Here is a 23090-nt window from a genome sequence, read left to right on the forward strand (position 1 = left end):
TTGTTATTTCTAGATTCATACATCTACCTGGTTCAACACGTAGCATTATCTACCACCTCACAGCTCATCTACTGCACGTGAACAGGAAGTTACGGTTAGAAGATTAGCTGATATGGACGGGGATTCTCAACTTGAAAGCGCTACCACCTGAATACTAACTAAGCAGAAGAAAAGTGATTTTTCCCTCTTTCCCGAGCAGATAATTATATTTTCTTTTGGCCAGAGTGGAAGAGATAGATATAATTAAAGTCTACAATTAAGAAAAACTTACTAGAAGTTTTATTGAAAGTTCTTGGGCATTCATAAAACTATTTAGAGCTTTTAAAGTCAATATACAAGGAATCATAATTATGGATTTCATTCATAACTTTCACCATACTTCATTGGATTATCTAGTCAAATAAGGATTACAAAAATTTAAGTTTATAAATCCTTATATTAAGTAACTCGCATTAATATGAGAAATTTATAGTAAACTATGTTTGCTAGTCGCCGAGCGGTTAGAGGCTAGACCCGCAAAGCTAAGATGTATTGCGGTACTAGGCTATATGCCCAGACTATACCTTTAATGGTTAATATGAGAAATTTATAGTAAAGTATGTTTCCTAGTCGCCTCCGTCCACGACAATACTTAATTATGTAGTTGGACGTAGAGCCCGCCTGAAAAAATAGGCAATTACTTTACTTTACATATATGCACATACAGTCTTGAAGTTCAAAACAATCACGCTGCAAAATTACCCAGACACCGTGAGACTTCCACAAATAAAACAACACATCATGGCAGTCAATTGAAGTGCAATTACGAAGCAATTCAATCAATCAAAAACAGAAACATTTGACGTCAATACAAACATTGAATGCATATTATTAATTCACTCCTGAACGAAGTAAAAACTAGTTTAGATTACAATGAGAGTTTTAATTAATTTTCTTCTTTTTTTAAAAAATTAATTTACGCATTTTGTAAAAATTATTGTGATTTTTAATAATATGTATTGTAATTGGATATTTGTATTACACGCAAAATCCAATTGGACTTGTTAGAGGACGAACAGTCTTACAATAGCACAGAAAATCATCGCAAATACAAAGATAAATCAAGAACAAAAATGCGAACAAAAAAACGAAAGTAAATGATTTACATATCAAATAATTTAAATGGTAAAACTGTCCACTGGTCGATTAGTTATCTCTAAAGCGTAACAATTTTCCGCACAGTAAGTTAGATACTTTTAAGAATCAAGCAGCAAACAGAGCAAACTGGATGTGGTTGAATGGCTGGTTGGTTGCTAAGTGATGGCAGAAGAAAAAGGAGCTGAGATGAGATTCCTTTTTTCCCATGATTCCTCTCTACTCGTTCAAAGGGAACAAGTCAAGGAAAATACAGGAAGTGAAAAAGATCAAAACACAATTCTTGACCTTTGAAGAGAGAAGGTGTGTACAATTAGAAATCAATAATTTTTTTAATGGATATTATAGCTTTCTCTTACCGGAAGTAAGAAGGAGAAGAAATAAAACTTTCCCCCCAAAAAATTGGACGCTTTTCACGAGGAAATGAATTCAAATAGCTCTTATTTACCATAAAATTGCAAACTCTCAACCATGTAATGGATTTTTACAAAAAAACAAAAATGGTTTTGGTCCGCAGTGCCTGATATCGTTGAATTTTTGTTTATATCCGTCGTAGCATGTAAGTTTATTCCTGGACCGGTTGTGGACATTTCATCCATCTTCAGAGTGTAGATTAATGATGAGTTTGGGTGTATAGATTTAGTTTTCACTCATGTTACCTACTCTTGCAGTTTACTTGTCAGAGATCCAACATTTTGTATAACCCTCATAGGTACCATGTAACCTCCCTCAGTCTCACACACACACAGAAACCTTTCACACGGTGCACATTGAGCGGCGGTACAGAACAGTTGAGCCCGACCTCGCATAATAAAAAGCATGAGTATACTTAACACGTTGTAACATGTTCTTTACAATTTTAAAAAAAAATTTCTTTTCGAGAATTTATTTATGTAAGCAATATTTGTTAAATTGTTAGAATCAAATGATCATCAATATTTAATTTAACAATAATTATTTCCAAGTACAAATGAAATAAGTAGAATTCCAAAATTTCTGCTTAAATTCTCCACCAGCCGCCCATGTGCGGTATCTTGGAATGTATTTAGGACAAGAGACTTACCTGGAACCCCCATACGAGACTTAAACGTACCGAACTAAACAAACGATACAAACTTCTAGCAAGACTACTCGGCAAACGCTCAAAACTCTCACTATAGAACAAACGACGACTCTATACAGCTCTTCTCACATGGACTCGGAACTTTACGGGACAGCTAAAAAAATCCAACATCAATAGGCTGCAAAAACACTCCAATCCAAAATACTCCGCCGCATAGTAGACACTCCATTCTAAATGTTAGCAACCACACAGATTACATACAGATCTCTAAATTCCACTCATCTCCAAGAACTTGCCAAAATTCGATATAAAAATTTTCACCAAAAACTCTCATTTCATCCCAACCTTTTAGCTGCAAACTAGTCTTCAACTGCGGCTACCCTCCAAACCTCGAAGACGGCTGAGGCGCCGTTGGCCCCGTGACCAACTGGGTGACTAATGGCGGCCATCACTGGATGACCGTCATTCACGTCTGCCACGCTATCTGTATATACTTTCATCACATTTACTTATTGTACCCTACTGTAGCTACAGGTGTGAATTTCAATAAAAGGGTAAATAAAACAAATTCTCGCGCCCAGCACGTATAAAGTACAACTCTAGCTTTACCATTCTAAAGCGTTACCCGCGCCACTAAGCGTAGTACAGTCGAACCCTTAAACCCTTAAACAAGTACTAGGTTTTTTATTAAATACATTTTTTTTACAAAAAGTGTTAGAAATAAATAACCTCAGAACAGTGGTCGCCAAACTGTCGATCGCGAGCTACCGGTAGCTCGCGGGGTAATTTTGGGTAGCTCACGGCCACGCTTGGGTTGGCAACCCTGAGTTGCTTGTGATCTGGCTGCAGCCGCGCAGTACGCAGTCAGTTGTCACTCGTGTAGCCAGAGTGAGGTTATGTTTGTGCCTGTTGAATGGTTTGAACTAGCAGCTTCAAGGCAAAGATAAGGATATTGGTGGAATGATTTCAGATGTAACGTCATTTTCCAAAAAGCTCGAGCTGTGGGAAAAAAATGTTATCCAGTTTGAATATAAGCACTTTCCTAGTCTGAAGAAGATCGTTGACAAACAAAATCCTCCCTAGCAACTCAGCAATAACCAAGAATACGTTGAAATTCTTTCAGACTTAAGACAACAATTCGATCAACGATTCCAAGATTTTAAAAGCATATTGATTGTGGCACAATTCGTCAACTCTCCTTTTGTAGAGATCGCTGCAGAAGATTTCTCAGCTTGTGTTGTAAAACATTTGGGTGGAGATCAGGCTGCAGTTGAAATGGAATTTGTCGATTTTCAAAATGCTTTCAAATATTTGGCCTCTAGTCCCCCCCAAAAAAATATCCAATTGTAATTCAAGTTGCATTGAGGTTGAAAGCTATGTTCAGCTCTACCTACTTGTGTGAAACACCTTCTTCAAGTATGAAGTTCATAAAAAGCAAATATAGAAACAGACTGACCGATGAACATTTGGACAACTGCATCAGAATGGCTGCTACAACATACTCTCCAAACTTCAAGAAAATACTTGATGACCAAAAACAGTTCCATTCCTCTCATTGAAATGTACATTTTAACTTTTCGTTACACTTACTGTCAGATATGTAGATTTTAATACTAGAAATGTATGTTTGTAGGCAATAAACGTGTGTTAATTCCATTTTACGTACTTTCTTTCGTCCAATATTCCTTGGTAGCTCACTAGAAGATTTATAAATGCTATGCTAGCTCACACGCTCAAACGTTTGGCGACCACTGCCTTAGAATAACATTAGATTATTAAATGTAAAAAGGAACATAATAAGAATAAATGGTATTTAAAAAAAAAAAGGCCTGAAAACTAATATATTTAGACTCACGCCATCAAAAATCATAAATTTGGGAAATGTGAAACGATTGCTGTACTTCCTGTTGCAGTATTAGAGAAAGTAGAAGTACACACTACGTAATGCATAATTATTGCAATTGAAACGGAAAAAGAAAGACAAAAGATAAAACAAATAGAATCTGACACAGTTTGCTTTGTCAGAGAAGTCTCTTAGGAGAAAAGAAGTTGGATAGTTGAGCGTGAAGCATTAGCTTCATCAGGTGGTTGCGTCGGTAAGCAAAACAAAAAAAGGAATTCATTGTATTTTCACCTGCTTTCCCTCAATGCTGAGGAAAAAGAAGAAAATAAGTAAATATTAGAAAAAGACTGAATTTTTGAACTGAAAAAAAAGCAAGCACAGGTTTCCCTCAATCAACGCCGAGAACTTCTCGCCTCGTCGACGTAAACATTGGCTTCTTCACAGAGCTTTTCAATTTATGCACAATAAATTAGATTTTCCCATTTTTAATAGATTAGACATTTTTGGGATGTGCGTTAACAATTTAAATTAAAAGTATTGAGATTATAATTAATGTAGTTTTATTGCTAATATGATTTTTAGTAATCAGCAATTTATTAAAATTTAATAATCATGACGAAATTTTTTTGAATTTACATATCGGGGCCCTTCATTATAAAAAAAAGTGCATTTTCTTTTTAATTATTTAATTAATTTAATATTATCTTATAATCAGATTAAGAAAGTGTAGCAGGAGTATTATAACAAGGATTTATTTAATTAAATCCAAAATATGGCGTGCCAACTATTTATTAATTTGATAATTAATTTTTATATCATTATTGTCTCCTTTGTGGCATCCCCTTGAAAAACAATTTTTAGCGCGAACACACTCGTAACTTTCTTTATCCGCAGTGACGTAATTAAATTTTCTTGAAAGATAATATTTGTACTGAAACAATGATAACTTCAATAAGTATATTTGGTTTACTTATAAGATGCCATCTTCGAAAAATCGCTGAAAAGAACAAAAAAAAAAAAAAAAAAATACAATAACCGAAATGGCACTTTTAATAAGAATGTTGGTTATGATCTGCAGACTGCAAGGAAGTCGCGGGGCCACTGGCGATTCAGTCGGCTGAGTGGAATGTCAGGGATGTCAGTGGAGGCAAGTGACTGGATGAATGGATTAGTAGAGCTAGGGTCCCCAAACATTTTACACAGGGGGCCAGTTCATTGTCCCTCAGACCGTTGGAGGGCCGGACTATAAAACAAACTATTTTAAAGTAAAAAAAAAAAAAAAAAACGGGAACAAATAGAATATTTCAAATAAAGAACAAGTAAATTTAAATCACCAAACTGCCCAGTATTTCTGTGGGAATTATGGGACCCGCTTTTGGCTAATGAGATGGTCCAATGTCCGGTTTAGTTATAGTGCTTTGCCTTTCTTCCTACTTCTACTGTTATTTTACCCTGCTTTCGGAGCCGTGACGCGTGCATTCCTCGTCATCGGAAGTAGTACTGTACACGAGCGACGCGGCGCTTTGCGGCACCGCCACATATAGTGCTCCTCTCACTGGCCACCAATGGAAGAGATGCCCCTTCCGGAAGTGCGGCGGGGGCCGGATAAATGTCCTCAGGGGACCGCATGTGGCTCGCGGGCCGTAGTTTGGGGGGGACCCCTCGATTAGAGCAAGTAGAGAGAGCAGTATGGAACGCGCGATATTTCGTCTCGCGAGTTGGTTGTACGTAGAGGATGTTGAGGTCGTCATGAAGAGTTAGGTTAGTCACGTAGAAAGGAGTGTCAGCTATCTGTCGGAGGAGTTTTGGTTGGAATGTCTCTGTACAGTCCGTACGTTTTGTAGGTTTGGCTGAATCCCACAGCTCTTGTCCGTAAGTCCACATAGGTTTGAGGATAGTATTATATATCAACCTTTTGAGTTCTACGGGCAATTTGGTGCGTCCTCCAATTTGAGTCGTTTGTCTATGTAGAGCCCAAGGTAGTCCACCCTATAGTCTGCATAGTCCCTATTTATGTTAGTTGATTGCGATTAGTAAAAAAAAAGTAAAGTAAAGTAATTGCCCATTTTTTCAGGCGGGCTTAACGTCTGACTACCAATTAGGTGTCGTGGACGGAGGGTTTATTCCAATATAAACTAGGAATATCTTAGCTTTGCGGGTCTAGCCTCTAAACGCTCGGCTACCGTGGCGCCTAGAAAAACATACTTTGTTGTAAATTTCTTATATTAACCATTAAAGGTATAGACCGGGAATATAGCCTAGTACCGCAACACATCTTAGCTTTGCGGGTCTAGCCTCTAACCGCTCGGCTACCGTGGCGACTAGCAAACAACTTTCAATATAAATTTCTCACATTAACAATTAAAGGTTTAGACTGGGAATATAGCCTAGTACCGCAACACATCTTAGCTTTGCGGGTCTAGCCTCTAACCGCTCGGCTACCGTGGCGCCTTTGTCACTGCAACACCCCGCTTGCCAATAAACAAAACTGAAGAAATGGACAACAGTCACATGGATATTTACATCAAATTTTTGTGTTTTTTAAGTATAACCAAGCATAAATATTTATTATGTCGATTTGAAAGAAATTTTAACCAGTTCGCTCTTTAACCGACAGACACAAACTGATGGCACTCTAACGAGCTTATTTAATGGTGGGGGAAGGAAGGCTGAAAAGTTCCAGACGTCTTCAGTTATAATGGTGCCTCGCGCTACAAGAATAATGGCTTTGTTTACACAACCAACAAAATGGGCGATAAACAGATTAAAGCTGTGCTATCAAATCTTTCCTCTTTCTTCACCTTTGGTTTAGCTTCTTGCTGTGGTTGCTTTTTTTGTGTTTTAGCGAATGATTTAAATATTTGCACGCATTAAGTGGATCAACCAATAAAATAAATCATCTTACTCAGCTAAATTTCTGACGATAGACGTTTTCGTGTCTAAATTCAACAATTGGATTTTTATCCAAAGAAATATTTATTTTATAATAAAAGCAAAGCTGCAACTTAACCCTAATTTGGTTAACCATAAGTGCGCACTTTAGGCGGCTGAACATACGCACGAAAGCTGTGGTTCAGCAACTCACTTACAATAAATGAAATTACTTATAAACCAACTTCCGATTTCCGCAACAGTTTTCCGTAAAGAAAAAGAAGGTTTTCCCCTTCAAACGACCTGAACTTCTAAGTGGTAACAGCTGAAGTAAATTGAATTACACTGAATTGAAAGAACTTTAAATTATGCACAAGATAATGACGATGTCATTTTGTCTATTCCACCCAAAACCGGATATTACCGGTGATAAATAGAATTCAAAAATTTTTCCAGATTGCTGACGTAACGAAAATTTAGAGAAAAAAAATAATCGATATAAGAAGGAAAGCAAGAATTGTAAGAGAAAATTGAGTCTTTGTATTTTTTTTAAAAAATTATTTTATTGTTTAAGACAGGGGTCACCAAACTTTTTTTAATCATGGACCCCACCCATATAATTTTTCGAAATCTCCATCGACCCACCACTCATAAAAGTAATTTTCAGTTAATTAAAATAAAACTATCTATTAGGTAAATGTGTTTGTACATTTATTTTTATGATTTTAAACAATTATTAAGGTAATTTAATAAAGTATTATACAGGGTGTTCAGCATAAGACTACGGTAACTTCGGGAGGCGATTCTGGGCATCATTTGCAACAAAAAATTCCATATAAACTATGGCTCGATTCGGCTCCGTTTTATAGATATTTTTAATTTTATGTTTTTTCAAGGTGTTACTACTTTTTAGCAAAAAGATGTCTATATTTCTCAAACTATTAAAGCTACAGCTATTTTAATAAGCTCACTAGAAAGAAGGTTAAATTTCCTTTTAAATAAGCTAATTTGTATTCTAAAATAATAATATTAAGTATTTTACTTTGTGGCCCAAACATAAGAAATAGCAAGTTTCTAATTTTTTCCAAAAACTTTGACTTCATTTTTCTCAAAAACATTTTATATGAAAAAACCGTGCACTATTCAGGAAAAACATCTACATACGATCACCTTTCAAACGGTATACAATAATTGGGGTTATGTTAAAAATTAATGCAGAAATCTGTTATTAATTGCAAAAAAGTAGGCCTCAAAACAGCGTCGGCATTATGAAAGGAATTCACCTACCCTTCTAAGGAAATTTAACCTTCTTTCTAGTGAGCTTATTAAAATTACTGTAGCTTTAATAGTTTGAGAAATATAGACATCTTTTTGCTAAAAAGTAGTAACACCTTGAAAAAACATAAAATTAAAAATATCTACAAAACGGAGCCGAATCGAGCCATAGTTTATATGGAATTTTTTGTTGCAAATGATGCCCAGAATCGCCTCCCGAAGTTACCGTAGTCTTATGCTGAACACCCTGTAGATTCGATCGACCTCCACACTAGACTTAAAAGAACAGAACTGAACAGACGCTATCGACTACTTAAAAGACTTATTTATACTTCTACGAGTATTTTGAAACCCATCTGGGCGTATGGAATAGAGCTGTGGGGTTCAACCAAACGCTCCAATCTCCAAAGGATTCAATCTCTACAATCTAAAATACTTCGAACTATCGTACACGCTCCATTTTATGTCTCCAACCTGACTATACACACTGACCTTAACATTCCTTTTGTCACACAAGTTGCTATGTTAAAACAAGATACAGAAAACTCCACTTCAACCTGCAATCTCATATAAATCCTCTAGCTAAAAATCTTTCTTCTAGAACTCTTCCTGACAACCCGACAAGACGTCTTAAAAGACAGTGGCCTCGTGATCTCCTCTCGAAGAAGAGAGTGACTAACCATATAATGTTTTGGAGTGTTACCACTGGGTAACTTCTCCACTCGTTACTTATCATTTGTTACTGGGTTATCACTGTTACTTATAGCTGATTGTAGCATAAATAAACGCCCCCAAAAAAAAGATTAGATCGCTTCGATAAAGAAATTACACGTGGTTAGGAGACGAGAACTGCCAAGATAAGAAGTTGGAGAGCATTGTATAACAATAGTTTTATGAAAAATATCTTAATGTTGAAATTTAAATAACTTAATATTTATTAAATAATAAGTAATTATAAATAAGTAAAAATAATAAGTAAAGTAACTACAGTATTTCTTCTTAATGAGATGGGTTTGCCTGGTGTTTCTTTGCAAATTGTTTTTCCTTCGACCCCCTAGCTCAGATCGACCCCTACTTTTGTTAAATAGACCCCTGAGGGTCTATATAGACAACTTTGGCGACCTCTGGTTTAAGGCAACATCTGAGGTCAAAGGCGCCCGAAGATTTTTGTTTTTTGAATCCTAAGGTTAACTTTTAGAATAGGCTAACCATTGAGCTAATCCCTTCCCTTTTTGTAACCTTAAGACTTAAATACACTTTAGGGTACCTTGAACACTCACACACACAAAAAAGCTGTGATTCAGGAAACTGTGTGTATATGTTCATACCAGCTGTTCTTCAGGTTCAAAGAAACGCCGAACATGTATTTCCGGTAAAATTTTTCAAAAATTCTTCTTCCTGCTTAGACAGAACGAGGGAAAGTGAAAAAAAAAGAAGATTGCAAATAGAAATTTTGAATAATTTGGTAACATCACTTAATGTGGTCACAAGTCGTTCACTTTCCCTAAGTGTATATACTGGTACATTATAGTATATAAAAGTAACGCTGGTAAAAAAAGAAATAAAATACGTTGGTAGATCTAAATAGATCTAGAAGAGCTAGTAGTAACAATTGCACTAAGAGAGTGGTCACGGTGTGCTGGCAACAATTAGACCAGCCAAGAAACAGAGCGATTCACAAACCATAAGTGGAAACAACATCTTCCAGACAGTTTGTCCAGCAGTCAGCTAGTTCGCTAGTTCCTCCAGTGCGTGCATGAGTGGTGAAATCTTTTTTTTGGACAACTTGATAAGGATATTTGTAGCAAATTTAGTTCAGGTATTGACTTCTTTGGTTTTTTAAAGTTATTTTAAGTAATTTAATTGTTTGGACTTGGAAAATATAATTTTAATTAATTTTATAGTAATTATTTTAAAAAATATTCACAAGATATCGTCTTCACTCCAAATTCTAATTTGATTCTATTTTTACGCTAATTCTCTTCAAAAATACTTCTGAACTTCCCGTTCTCTTATTAAGGAAAAACTGCTTTTCCAATAGAGCAAATTTTCTATTTTTAAGATTAGACCGGAAATATCAGGTTTAAGATCCGGTGAGAACGAAAAAGTTTTAGTTACAAATTGGTGTGTGTTTGACTCAAAATAGAAAAAAAATTGCAGGTAGTTTAAATTTGATATTTCGCTTGGATACCCTAACAAAGGATGCTACAATTAAATTTTGGCCAAAATAGGGTTAACCGGAAGTTACCACTTTATTGAATCGCCCCAAAAAGACGGCTCAAACGATTTTCCATTAAACTTCGCTGTACACTTTAAGATCTATATCTACTGTGAATCATTTTTTCCCCCAGGAAAACTCGATTAAAGAGTGCTTCCGGGGAAAATAATGGGTAGATTTCCAGTAAAGTGCCAGTTTCCTGTAATGTACGCTTCCTGTCTCTTGTGTTCCGTTAAGGACCGTGTGGAGGCTGAAAGCCAGTTACGAAAAAAAATATTCTCCAAAAGGCAGTACCACTTTTCACTCATTGGGTTTTCCATTTTCTCGGAAACTCGGCTCCTGAGTTTTTCAGTAAACTTCCTGCGGATATTCTTCCATCTTTTTTTTTTTTGCAAAAAATTCGTTTGTTAGGGGGGATCTTTATTAAATAATATTTTTTCAGTGTAATGTACGGTTATACAAACTGTAATATTGGTGAGGAATTAATGTTAGTCAAATATTACGTGTTTGAAGAATATTATTGGGTTCGAACCTTTAGTGGTAAGAGAGAAAGTCGTGTGAGTAGTTCAATACCAGATTTTTGAACTTGGTTGTGGGTGTGCGCATGCGTGGTTGTATTTATCTACCATAAACTCGAAAACGATAAAATGGAAAAGGGTTAATAATTTGGTATTTCGGTTAGCTACCACCTGAAAGTACTTCTCTACGAACATATATGGTTAAAACGGAAAAAGCACTTAACTGAATCAATTTTTCAGTATTAGAGGTTTTCTTTAATCTTCCTGTATTCAATTAATATATTTGGAATAAATAACTTTTATTTCAAAATATATTTCTGGATAAATACTGCTCAGAGCGATTCTCTGGACGTGGGTGGTTGGTAATGGCTCTCCGTTAATTGCCATATTTTTTTAGTATAGGGCGCATAGCTCTTAACTTCCGCTTAATATCGATCACAATTAAATATACCATCGAAATACTAAATTTGAAACAATACAGTGAACCGGAAATGCAGCTTTATGAGTTTTTTTTTGTGTGCACATTTCCACGTAAACGGATGTAACGATTTCATTTGAACTTATTAACGATATTACTACTTTTGGGAAAATTTCATTTTAAGCTCGAACTAAGTCTGAAGGGAACCGTGAAGTTAAGCTTTACTTAAAAGTCAGCTTAGGAAGAATATAACTGCACCGGAAGTGCGTCAAGATGTATAATGGCTTTTTCGAGTATTCTACAGCTAAAATTTATTTATTTTTTTGCACTTGGGCCTAACAATGTTTATGCCTACCTAACTTTGAAATTTTGTCAGGAAACTATAATTCTAGAGAGGGTTATGGAGAAGCTGTTACGTCACACTTCCTGCAAAAAAAAAAAATACAAATTCTAAGTTTCCAGAAACTTTAGTTTACGTAAACTAACAGAAGAAGTCATGTGAGGCCTCCATAGCAGCTATATTGGATTAGAGAGAGAGAGAGAGAGAATTTGTCTGTCTGTCTACGAACAGAAATTAAAAACGGAAGAATCACTAGAAACGGAAGCTATGAAACTTTATATTGTATATAAAAACTCTCTCCACGGGACTTGAATTCAACTTAGCGCTGCAAAATTCCTGTTTAAAGGGAATCATTTTGTCAATATATTTTTATCTTTTTTGAATTTTAAGGGGGGGGGGTGGCAATTTTAAGATGCTTCTTAACTTAGCACGAAATTTAGCTTCTATCTAAAGTTGCATTTAAGTGAAATGTACGACTTCAGTAACTTTATACTCGTAATATCAATAGGAATTCGATATAAAAGTAAATTCCATATTTTTTTATGAAAATCTGTTAAGCGGAAGTGACGACATTTTATTGTGGTTAATAAATTTTGTGCGTGTTTTTTTAAGAAATTTAATTGTTTAAAAATCTCCAAAAATTTTTTTAAATATTTGCAGTAAACAGAGACGAAGCAATTTGAAATTAAAACAAGCATACAATCAACATTTTGTCCGTTGCTATTCATACAACAATTAAGGACAGTTGTCCTGCGGTGGTTTTGTTGCTATTGTTTTGTTGTTTTGTTTACAACCTTACAAATGGTCATAATAGTTCGCTTTCACTTGCATTATCTCCGTCTCTTAATGGCTTTCAAACGGTGAATTGTTTTCACGTACGTATTCAGTTGCGTGTTTATAGAAAATATTTATATTATGTTTAAATGACCCATAATTCTTTTTTTCTTTTTTTTTAACTCTAAATGTTAAAAAAATGAAAAAGTTATACCTAGCAAATTTCAGGAAGGTCACCCTTTTTTAAAATCGACACAAAAAGAGCGAAGAAAACGAATTTAAAAAATATTTAAGTTTGTAATATTTTTTGTTGCATTACAATTTTAGATATTGTACCACTCTTCGTCGCATGACTCTTCCTCCAGTCTTCTATAACCTAACACCTCTACCAGTAGTGAACGTTGACCGCTACCTTGGGCTTTACTTAGACCGAAGACTAAGCTTCTTGGAACCCCCATACTAGACTTAAAAGAACAGAACTAAACAGACGCTATCACTACTTAAAAGACTCTTAGACGATAGATCAAAACTCTCTCTGGACAACAAAAGACTGATTTATACTTCTATTTTGAAACCCCATCTGGACGTATGGAATAGAGCTGTGGGGTTCAACTAAACGCTCCAATCTCCAAAGGATTCAATCGCTACAAGCTAAAATACTTCGAACTATCGTAAACGCTCCATTTATGTCTCCAACCTGGACTATACACTCTGGACCTTAACATTCCTTTTATCGCACAAGTCGCTGTAAACACGATACAGAAAACTCCACTTCAGCCTGCAGTCTCATATAAAACCTTTAGCTAAAAATCTTTCTTCTAGAACTTTTTCTGACAACCCGGACGAGACGTCTTAAAAGACAGTGGCCTCGTGATCTCCTCTCCAGTGAAGAGAGTGACTAACCATCTAATATTTGGGAGTGTTACCACTGGGTAACTTCTCCACTCGCTTCTTATCATTTGTTTCTCGGTTATTATTGTTACTTATAGCGGTAACGCGCTGATTGTAGCGCAATAAACGCAAAAATAAATAAATAAAAAAAAGAAGATATTGTACGATGTCTAAAGATTGCTGTAAAATGAGCAACGATCTTAAGCAGCTGATCTGAAATTTATAGATATAATATTTATATTTACTAGGTTGTCTATTTGTCTTTCGAATACCATCTTTTCAAATTAAGTCCCATCGCTTATTTTTTTGTTTTTCAAATTATTTTCCATGAAAATTGATCCTTTTAAGGATTAGATTGGCGATTTGCTTTCATCAGATTCTTTTTTATTAAACAAAACTGTATTCAGTCAACTAGAAGTGGGGTAAGAGAGAGTATGTGGAGGTATCGCCACACAGTGTTTCTTTGGCGCTTGACGAAGTGAACATAAATATCTGTTGAAACGTTGGCAATTGAAATTGAAATAAATAAATGTAGTGAAGGAATGGATTAGCTCAGAGGTTAGTGTACTGGATTTGAGCGCGTAGATTTCGGCTTCGAATGGCTCTTAGATTTTCTGTTCCAAGGAGCTTTCTTACAGCTCACTGTCCAGTGTTGTCTGTAACTAAGGAACACTTCCGGAGGCCAGCAGTGCCTCTAAAACAAGTTCCGGGTGCTAAAATGGCCTCAGACTATAGTTTTTCTATTCGGTAGAACCTCAATAAAACTTTGATCGATACAAACAAGATTTAATCAATTGCTATGACATGGGCTGATTGCATAAAAAAAATTCATTAGAAAAATGCTTACTTTGCCGGACATCTACACTACTCAATAGATTAACACAAGGTACTAAGAAACCGAAGATGCTTGCCCAAAGGCGCTGTAGGTAACTGTTTGGCAAAAACAGCCACAAGAATAACGGGCAAGTCTTCGTAAGGCCGCAGGAAGTACGTGTGCATTCATATTTCGTTCGGCTACACAGAAAACCGATCGTAAACTTAATCACGAAATCTTCGAAACCATAAGTTCGTTAAAGTTGAAAAATTAACCGACAGGTTTCAGTTAGTTCCTGGGAGCTTTTACTAAGAATAGGGTCTTGGGAAATTCTACGTATGTTTTTCTGGGGGAAAAAAAAACTGCCACAAAAAGAGGGAAAATCTCAGTAAAGTGGTACTTCCTGTTGGCCAGATTTTCTTCAAATTTGAAATTTAACTGATTTAATATTAATTTTCTTTCAAGTAATTACTGTAATTAGTAATAAGTAATTGTTTAATTAGTTATTTACGTATTCAATTTGTACTGTAATTCCTGCAGATGATGAAACCGTCCATGGACATCGAAATGATTCTTCAAATAAAAGCTTTTATTCACAATCATTCCTCAAAAAGAGTATTCTATTCATTTTTATGGGAAAATAATGCAAAGAAAAGCGATAGATATATCAGTATGCAGACATGCCTACTGGCGGTTTTCCAACATTAAATCTCTTGCATTTTTCATTCTCCCTAGGATAGCGCGCTCATGTTAAGATTTTTCTTGTACAACAGTTTTACACGTCAGCCGTTTAAGTTACATGCTGAAGAGGAGGTTGTAAATAGGGGCATTAAGGACCTTAACATTTAGAAATATGATTTTTGGAGGATATCGAGGTGGGGTCATCAATAAATACAACCTTTTTGCTTTACTCGTATACCAACGTTTCGGTAATGTTTACTACCTTCTTCAGGGTCTGTACAACAGGAATATTACACTAATATAGATAAAATTGAAAACCATAAAAAATATAAGAAATTTAAAACAAATGTAAACAGGAATAAAATGAGTTAGCTGGGAGTTAACTCTGTGAAGTGATCATAAAAGGTTTTTCTCTCTTCGACTTTTTACTAGATAATTCGCATTTTCTTTGGCAACATTTTCTTTTTTGGAGTGGGGGGACTCCTAATAAGCCGCAAGCTCCTTCTGCTTAGTCATAAAAGGTGTATAAAGTCTGGGTAATAAAAGGGAAAAACAACACTTAGATTTTATAGCTTTCCCAAAATATTGGGAAAATGGACTCCTATATAGAAGCATATCTGTTAGCTAAGTACAGACAAACACACTTATGTATAAACTACTTGTAGCTGTTATAAAATCTTTTATTTTTTTTTCAGAAATTGGTGCCCATATTCTTTTATAGAATAGAAATTTTACTAAATCAACACCAATATGCCCTAAATATGTCCGATCGCAACAAGTGGGTACCAAAATGAATACCAGAACTGGGATGCTTGGTATCCATAGAGATGAAGTGGATCAGATAAGTACTAAACTGCCCAGATCTAGGATACTCTTGGTCATTGTTATTCTGGCAGGAATTGGATTTCTGGTGAGTTATTCATTTTATAATGCATTAAATTAGAAAGCTAATTTAATGAATAAAGAAATTATAAAAAATAAATAAATATCGATAAACTTATTCGATTAGAAATTATGTACAATACGTGATTTTATTACATTTATAGTTAAAGGTGGTACCTAAATCTCCAAAATTTATGGAAACTAAGATAAATTGTCAAAGACGTGAGTAGAATGATTTGCTTTTCTTTTCTAGTTATATTTTCCAATTGAGTTTTCACAAGCATTTTCATACCACCTTCATTGGAGCCCAACGATTTAATTGGTCACCTGGCCAACGGAAAAGATAAAAATTTCCTTTTTTCGATATTTTCAGTCAAGGTTACGTGAACGGTGAACGAATCGTCAAATTGCTGGGATTTCCACTAGGAAGATGCTAGGAAATTCGCCCATGAGTTCTTGTGTGTCTGATCTTTGGCCTCAAAGAACACCAACCCCAGTTCCCTAAAGGAGTACTTGACTCTCTCGTAAAGAGTGGATTTCGTCTTGTTTTTTTTTTTTTTTTAACTTCAAGGAAAAATTCCTGGTGAAGCAATATCTCTTGGCCATTCCAAGAGAAGGAAGCTAGCATACAGGGATGCTGATTTCCTGTTGCCAACGTTCTCTTCTCTCACTCTTCACCTTGAGGACAACCTCCAATGCCCACCTTTTGACAGCAAGGGTTACAGTTTAAGGTGCATCACCGTTTTCCGGCTGGATTTAAGTTTGGAAGCACTTGATGCTTTGCGGTTACGTTTTATCGTAAAGTACAGATGGTTTTCAACACCAAAACTATTCTAAAGCTTGATGATGTTTAAAAAAATGAATCCTAAATTAAAAACCACTTAGTAAACCTTCATTAATATGCAGCTCATTACAACTAAGGATTCAAAATTTGCGAAGAATCGGTCAAATAAAAACAACAACTCTTCTTTTTGCCAACGTTTCGAAAAATTTATTGCCTTCTTCAGGACGTGGCTGTGCGGGTTGGTTGAGTTACAGAAAGAGGACAATATACTCGTATTTGTCGAAACGTTGGCAAAAAACGAGTTGTTGTTGTTTTTATTTGACCGATTCCTCGCCAATTTTGAATCCTTAATTTAATAATTAATGGTCACGAAACCAATATATATTACAACATTTTATTATCATTAATATTTATTCACTTCAAAAATTCGTGCCTTGCGATAAGTCAATTTCAAAAAATTTACCAACCGGCAACACTTCCTTTGATAAGAAGTGTTTATCTAAAAGAACTAGAGTTGGACCAATAAGCAACTAGTATGTAGACCAAATTATGACTAACGACGTTCCAAACAATGAACTATGTCACCTAAATAACAAAAGACAATTATTCTATTCACCTAATTTCTAATCTCCGCTCAATTCACAACTATTAAGATGTATAATTATATGTATATAATTAGACTGAAACTATATGGGCAGACTAATTAGTTAGCTTTGATAATTTTGTAGACTAACTTTGGTGGAAAACTGGATACACACAAACCAATTACTTTCAGAGCTTTTCTTAGCGAGGAAATGGCCGATGGTGACTGTTTGCTTTCAGCTGTTCGGAAGCAACCACATTCCTAATAAGATCTTGATCTTTATAGTCTCCAGTAGCAACCAGAGTAGAAATAGGTGCAGGTAGCAAAGTCACAAACAGTATAACCTTAATCTATCTGAAAGTTATAGAGTAACCAGTGGATACAGCTTCGACAAGAATCCTTTTTAGAAGATTCAATATTGAGAGGAAATCCTCTGGTATGAAGGACCGAGCGATCGTGAGAGTTTGAGCCAAAGAAATGGAATCGAAATCCAAGGGGAAATTTCCAAGTATCTTCTAAGTGGAAATCCACTCAACTGGAAGATTCAAAGTAAGAATAGGAGGAAATATCGTTTTTAAGATATTATTTTTTACCCTTTTCAAAAGCCAGACTCTTTCATCAAAGCTTTGAGCTCTAATACGTATTATTGGCCCAATAATGGGCCTGGAAATGGTTTTTTTTACAAACTCAATACCTTGGCAAAAAATATATCAAATCATTCTAATACTTTTTTAATCGGAGGCCCTCGCCCAGCTATAAACCCTACATTTGAGGCCTGAAATCTTTGTATAGAAAGGGAACAGTGATTTCCAGGGAAAGCTTAGAAAGGAGAAGAAAGTATCCACAACCAACCTCTCCGGGTTCAACCTCTCAGGCGTGTCCCTGATGAGCTAAAAACAAGCTCTGCCAATTTTTATGCCAGCCACCATAAAGCTTTTGATACATATTTTTATATAACATACATTATTATATTTATATATTTTTAAATATATACTTTTTAAAACATATTAAAACTTTCCGGTAGGACAGTTGTATAAGGGTTGATCGTTAAAAACTGCACGAAAAAGCGTAACGTTGAAAAACACCTAACTTTGACAATTTTTTTCTCTTTTTCTATAAAAGATAAAATTCCCAAATTTTCTTTAAAATATAGGGCAAACCTTCCTTTATAACTGTAATTTTTTTGCAACAACCCCGATCTAATAGATTAATGAAAACAAAATTGAAATTATTTTTCATAAATGGAAAGCCTTGAAGATGAACTAGTCCCTAAGATTTGAATGTATTAAATTGGAATATTGAACAATTTTCTTAATTAGAAAACATGAAAAATAAAGCATAGTTCTGGTGAAATAATTAACAATAAAAGTTTAACATGATCGCGTAATTTCCCATTCGGAGTGAGAGAGAAAAAACGGTGAACATAAATCTAACGCTAACCCAATTCGCCCAACCCCCCCAGAAGTGAAGGATTATTTCTTCTGATATCGACAGTGAAAGCTACGTAAACAATTAATGACCTAATTGTGATTAATTGCCCGTACAATATATAGTAAGGCTCAGTTGGTATAACTTCATAACTTCAATCCAAAGTTTCTATCCAATGAAATTTTACTGGATCTGTAACATCATCCAATTATAATCAATAGATAATCTCTAAAAAAACTCGTTCAACTATTCTAAGGAGATTCTATAAGTCTGTTATAGTTTACTAAGAGTTCGCTCTCTCTTTCTCTCAGTCAACACGAAGGCACAACAAGTAGTTACAGCGAATTAGCTATCACATTGTGTTACAAAGTGATTCTATTCAAACTATCTGCAGATGGTTAGGTTTTACTGCAGAATTCGGGATGAAATCTCTTTTTTGTTTCTTTTTATTATCTTCACTGACTAGATTACTAGAAGGCGGAAGGTGCTGATATCGACACATATTTTCGAAAATAACTTAAATTTGAGTTATAATGGCTACGATGGGTACAATAAACGATATTATCAAGCACTGCCGATCTAAACACAATTTTAACTGAAGTTGGCTTTTATTATTATTTATGAATGAATACTTATTAATTTTCACATTTGTGCAACAAGTAAAGCTGATACGAAGTACAAATACATTGCATTAGAGGAGAATTCAGCCAATGGTGAAACTCTCCCCACCCTAAAATAGAGCTTCACGTAATTATAAATTTCTTCATTAAGAATATCAAGTGAACATTGGCGATTCATCTTTCTAGGAAATTAATTAATTAAACAAATTAAATAAATTGTTTAAATTATTTAATTTTAAAAAAAGTAAAGTAATTGCCTATTTTTTCAGGCGGGCTTTACGTCCAACTACCAAATTATAGGTGTCGTGGACGGAGGCAACTAGCAAACATACTTTATTATAAATTCTTCATATTAACCATTATAGGTATAGACTGGGGAATATAGACTAGTACCGCAATACATCTTAGCATTGCGGGTCTAGCCTCTAACCGCTCGGCTATAGTGGCGCCTAGCAAACATACTTTACTATAAATTTCTCACATTAACCATTAAAGGTATAGACTGGGAATATAGACTAGTACCGCAATACATCTTAGCTTTGCGGGTCTAGCCTATAACCGCTCGGCTACCGTGGCGACTAGCGAACATACATTTCTGTAAATTCCTCATATTAACCATTAAAGGTATAGACTGGGAATATAGCCTAGTACCGCAATACATCTTAGCTTTGCGGGTCTAGCCTATAACCGCTCGGCTACCGTGGCGACTAGCGAACATACATTTCTGTAAATTCCTCATATTAACCATTAAAGGTATAGACTGGGAATATAGCCTAGTACCGCAATACATCTTAGCTTTGCGGGTCTAGCCTATAACCGCTCGGCTACCGTGGCGACTAGCAAACATACATTTCTGTAAATTCCTCATATTAACCATTAAAGGTATAGACTGGGGAATATAGACTAGTACCGCAATACATCTTAGCTTTGCGGGTCTAGCCTATAACCGCTCGGCTACCGTGGCGACTAGCGAACATACATTTCTGTAAATTCCTCATATTAACCATTAAAGGTATAGACTGGGAATATAGCCTAGTACCGCAATACATCTTAGCTTTGCGGGTCTAGCCTATAACCGCTCGGCTACCGTGGCGACTAGCAAACATACATTTCTGTAAATTCCTCATATTAACCATTAAAGGTATAGACTGGGGAATATAGACTAGTACCGCAATACATCTTAGCTTTGCGGCTCTAGCTTCTAACCGCTCGGCAATTGTGGCGCCAAAAATAAATTAATTAAGACCCAATTTCTATGTGTTTGAATTTTCATAACATTTTTTTCAGTAGAACGAGGGAATTATTGATTTTTATAGGATTCTGAAAAGTTATGACGTCACAAAACCTTGCACAGTATCACTATATTAATGTGGACATCAGTACCGTAATTGTATTATAGTAGCCAGCAAGCTTTTTAGTACTAGAAAAACCTAAATTACAAGAAAATTTATTTTGAGTAAATTAAAGTAAGAAAAACAAGTGTGAGATTTCACAGGAAGATTTCTCTTCCAATTGTAATTTGAGGATCACATTTAAGAGAAAGTTTTCACAGCCATTGACTTTTCCACCCACACTTCCTGAAGAAAGGAAAACACTAATGGCAACCTTTTCCCAACTACAGAGTCTGTTTCTTTTCAACGCATTTTATGTTTCCTCACTATCTCACTGAGCCGGGAAATAAAAAAATACCTAAATAAATAAAACAATCTCGAGCTACAGCCCTACCAAGGGAGGAAAAAAATGTGAGAAAGTTCACTCACATAATAGTTTTTCACTTACATTTTCCACCACTATTTTTACTTTCTTTGGAAAGAAATTACTTTTACTACTTCTCATTAAAGTAAGTGGTTTTTGGTCAGAGGCAAAAAGTCATATGGAAGTTCGGGTAATTCCTAGCCTTTAGAGGATACTTTCGATTGATTAGAGATGGAGTGGTAGTTGGTGCAATTGAGTGGAAACATTTAGAAAAGAAATCAATTCCTTAAACCTATCTCTTTATATAAAGATAATGGTGCGCTAAGATAGTAGAGCGGTTAGAGGCTAGACCCGCAAAGCTAAGATGTATTGCGGTACTAGGCTATATTCCCAGTCTATACCTTTAATGGTTAATATGAGAAATTTATAGTAAAGTATGTTTGCTAGTCGCCACGATAGCCGAGCGGTTAGAGGCTAGACCCGCAAAGCTAAGATGTATTGCGGTACTAGGCTATATTCCCAGTCTATACCTTTAATGGTTAATATGAGAAATTTATAGTAAAGGATGTTTGCTAGTCGCCACGATAGCCGGGGGTTTAGAGGCTAGACCCGCAAAGCTAAGATGTATTGCGGTACTAGGCTATATTCCCAGTCTGTTCGTTTAATGGATAATATGAGAAATTTATAGTATAGTATGTTTGCTAGTCGCCTCCGTCCACGACATCTAATTTAGTAGTTGGACGTAAAGCCCGCCTGAAAAAATAGGCATTACTTTACTTTCAGGGATACAAAAAACACGCGTGCTATGACAGATAGATTTTAATTTCAATTTCTTAACAAAGCAATAAGCAGCTGGAACTACCTAGCTCATATCTTGCTACGTCATCAATACTATTTATTTATTTTTTCCTAATTTGAGAATATTTTGTTACCATTAAAGATAAAAAATGTTAGCCTATCTCTGGTATTGAAGGCTTCCTCAATATTCCATAATGGTGGAAATAAGGAATGAACTGTTTTTTATTAGAATTTTTATACTAGTTCGTAAATTCTTTTATTTTTTTTGCTAGATAAAACTGCCGAAAAATATGATCTTAGTTATTACATTATTCAGAGAAACGGTTCTCCATGAGGTGTTGGTTGGTTTAGACAGGCGGTAACAATTTATCATTTCAACCATACAACTATGGCTATAAGAGCATACACTGTTGACGTAACAAAGTGAGAATTGAATTTTCTTACTTATTGCCTACTGTTGCTCTCTACGCAAGAGGAAATAATGTAATCTTGAAGGTTCGGGTTTTCGTTGGAAAAGGTTCGACATGGGGAAAAGCGAATCACATAACATTTAAGATTGGATAAATCAGTACAATGTATGGATGTTTTGCTACCGTGGCGCCTTCATAATCAATTGTAATATCCCAATATATGGAACTTGTATCGTACAATGTTTTGTTATCAACCATTTTTTTACAATGAATTTCAACTTTCAAAGATTAATTACTTAGATGAATTGCGGTAAGAAAAAGCCGTAAGAATTCTCAATGAATTTTTAATTTATTTTTCTTGTTGTTGGTTTTTTTTTGGGGGGGGGGCGTTTATTTGTGCCAATCAGCGCGTTGGCGCTATAAGTAACAGTGAATCCAGTGAACAGTAGAAGTAAATGAGTGGAGAAGTTACCTCCAGTGGTAACACTCCCAAATATTAGATGGTTAGTCACTCTCTTCACTTGAGAGGAGATCACGAGGCCACTGTCTTTTAAGGCGTCTTGTCGGGTTGTCAGGAAGAGTTCTAGAAGAAAGATTTTGGAGCTAGAGGATTTATATGAGATTGCAGGCTGAAGTGGAGTTTTCTGTATCTTGTTTTAGCAATTGTGTGACAAAAGGAGTGTTATGGGTCAGTGTGTATAGTCCAGGTTGGAGACATAAAATGGAGCGTTTACGATAGTTCGAAGTATTTTAGATTGAATCCTTTGGAGATTGGAGCGTTTAGTTGAACCCCCACACCTCTATTCCATACGCCCAGATGGGTTTCAAAATAGAAGTCCAGAGAAAGTTTTGATCTATCGTCTAAGAGTTTTTTAAGTGGTCGATAGCGTCTGTTTAGTTCTGTTCTTTTTAGACTAGCGTGGGGCTTCCAAGAAAGTCTTCGGTCTAAGTAAAGCCCAAGGTAGCGGGCAACGTTCACTTCTGGTAGAGGTGTTAGGTTATAGAAGACTGGAGGAAGAGTACTGCGACGAAGAGTGAAGGTGATGTTTT

The 23090-nt window shown here is 35.5% G+C and overlaps 1 protein-coding gene and 1 long non-coding RNA gene across 5 annotated transcripts in view; both read right to left on the bottom strand.

Annotated features, from left to right (window-relative positions):
• The window catches only part of LOC141453662 (uncharacterized), a 354403-nt gene that overhangs the window by 284285 nt on the left and 47028 nt on the right, over positions 1-23090 (bottom strand). The gene's annotated exons all lie outside the window — the stretch shown is intronic.
• The window catches only part of LOC141453605 (uncharacterized), a 122993-nt gene that overhangs the window by 68378 nt on the left and 31525 nt on the right, over positions 1-23090 (bottom strand). The gene's annotated exons all lie outside the window — the stretch shown is intronic.

Source organism: Rhodnius prolixus, unplaced genomic scaffold (genome assembly GCF_049639745.1).
Source record: "Rhodnius prolixus isolate KJV_2025 unplaced genomic scaffold, Rpr scaffold_1, whole genome shotgun sequence".
NCBI lineage: Eukaryota > Metazoa > Arthropoda > Insecta > Hemiptera > Reduviidae > Rhodnius > Rhodnius prolixus.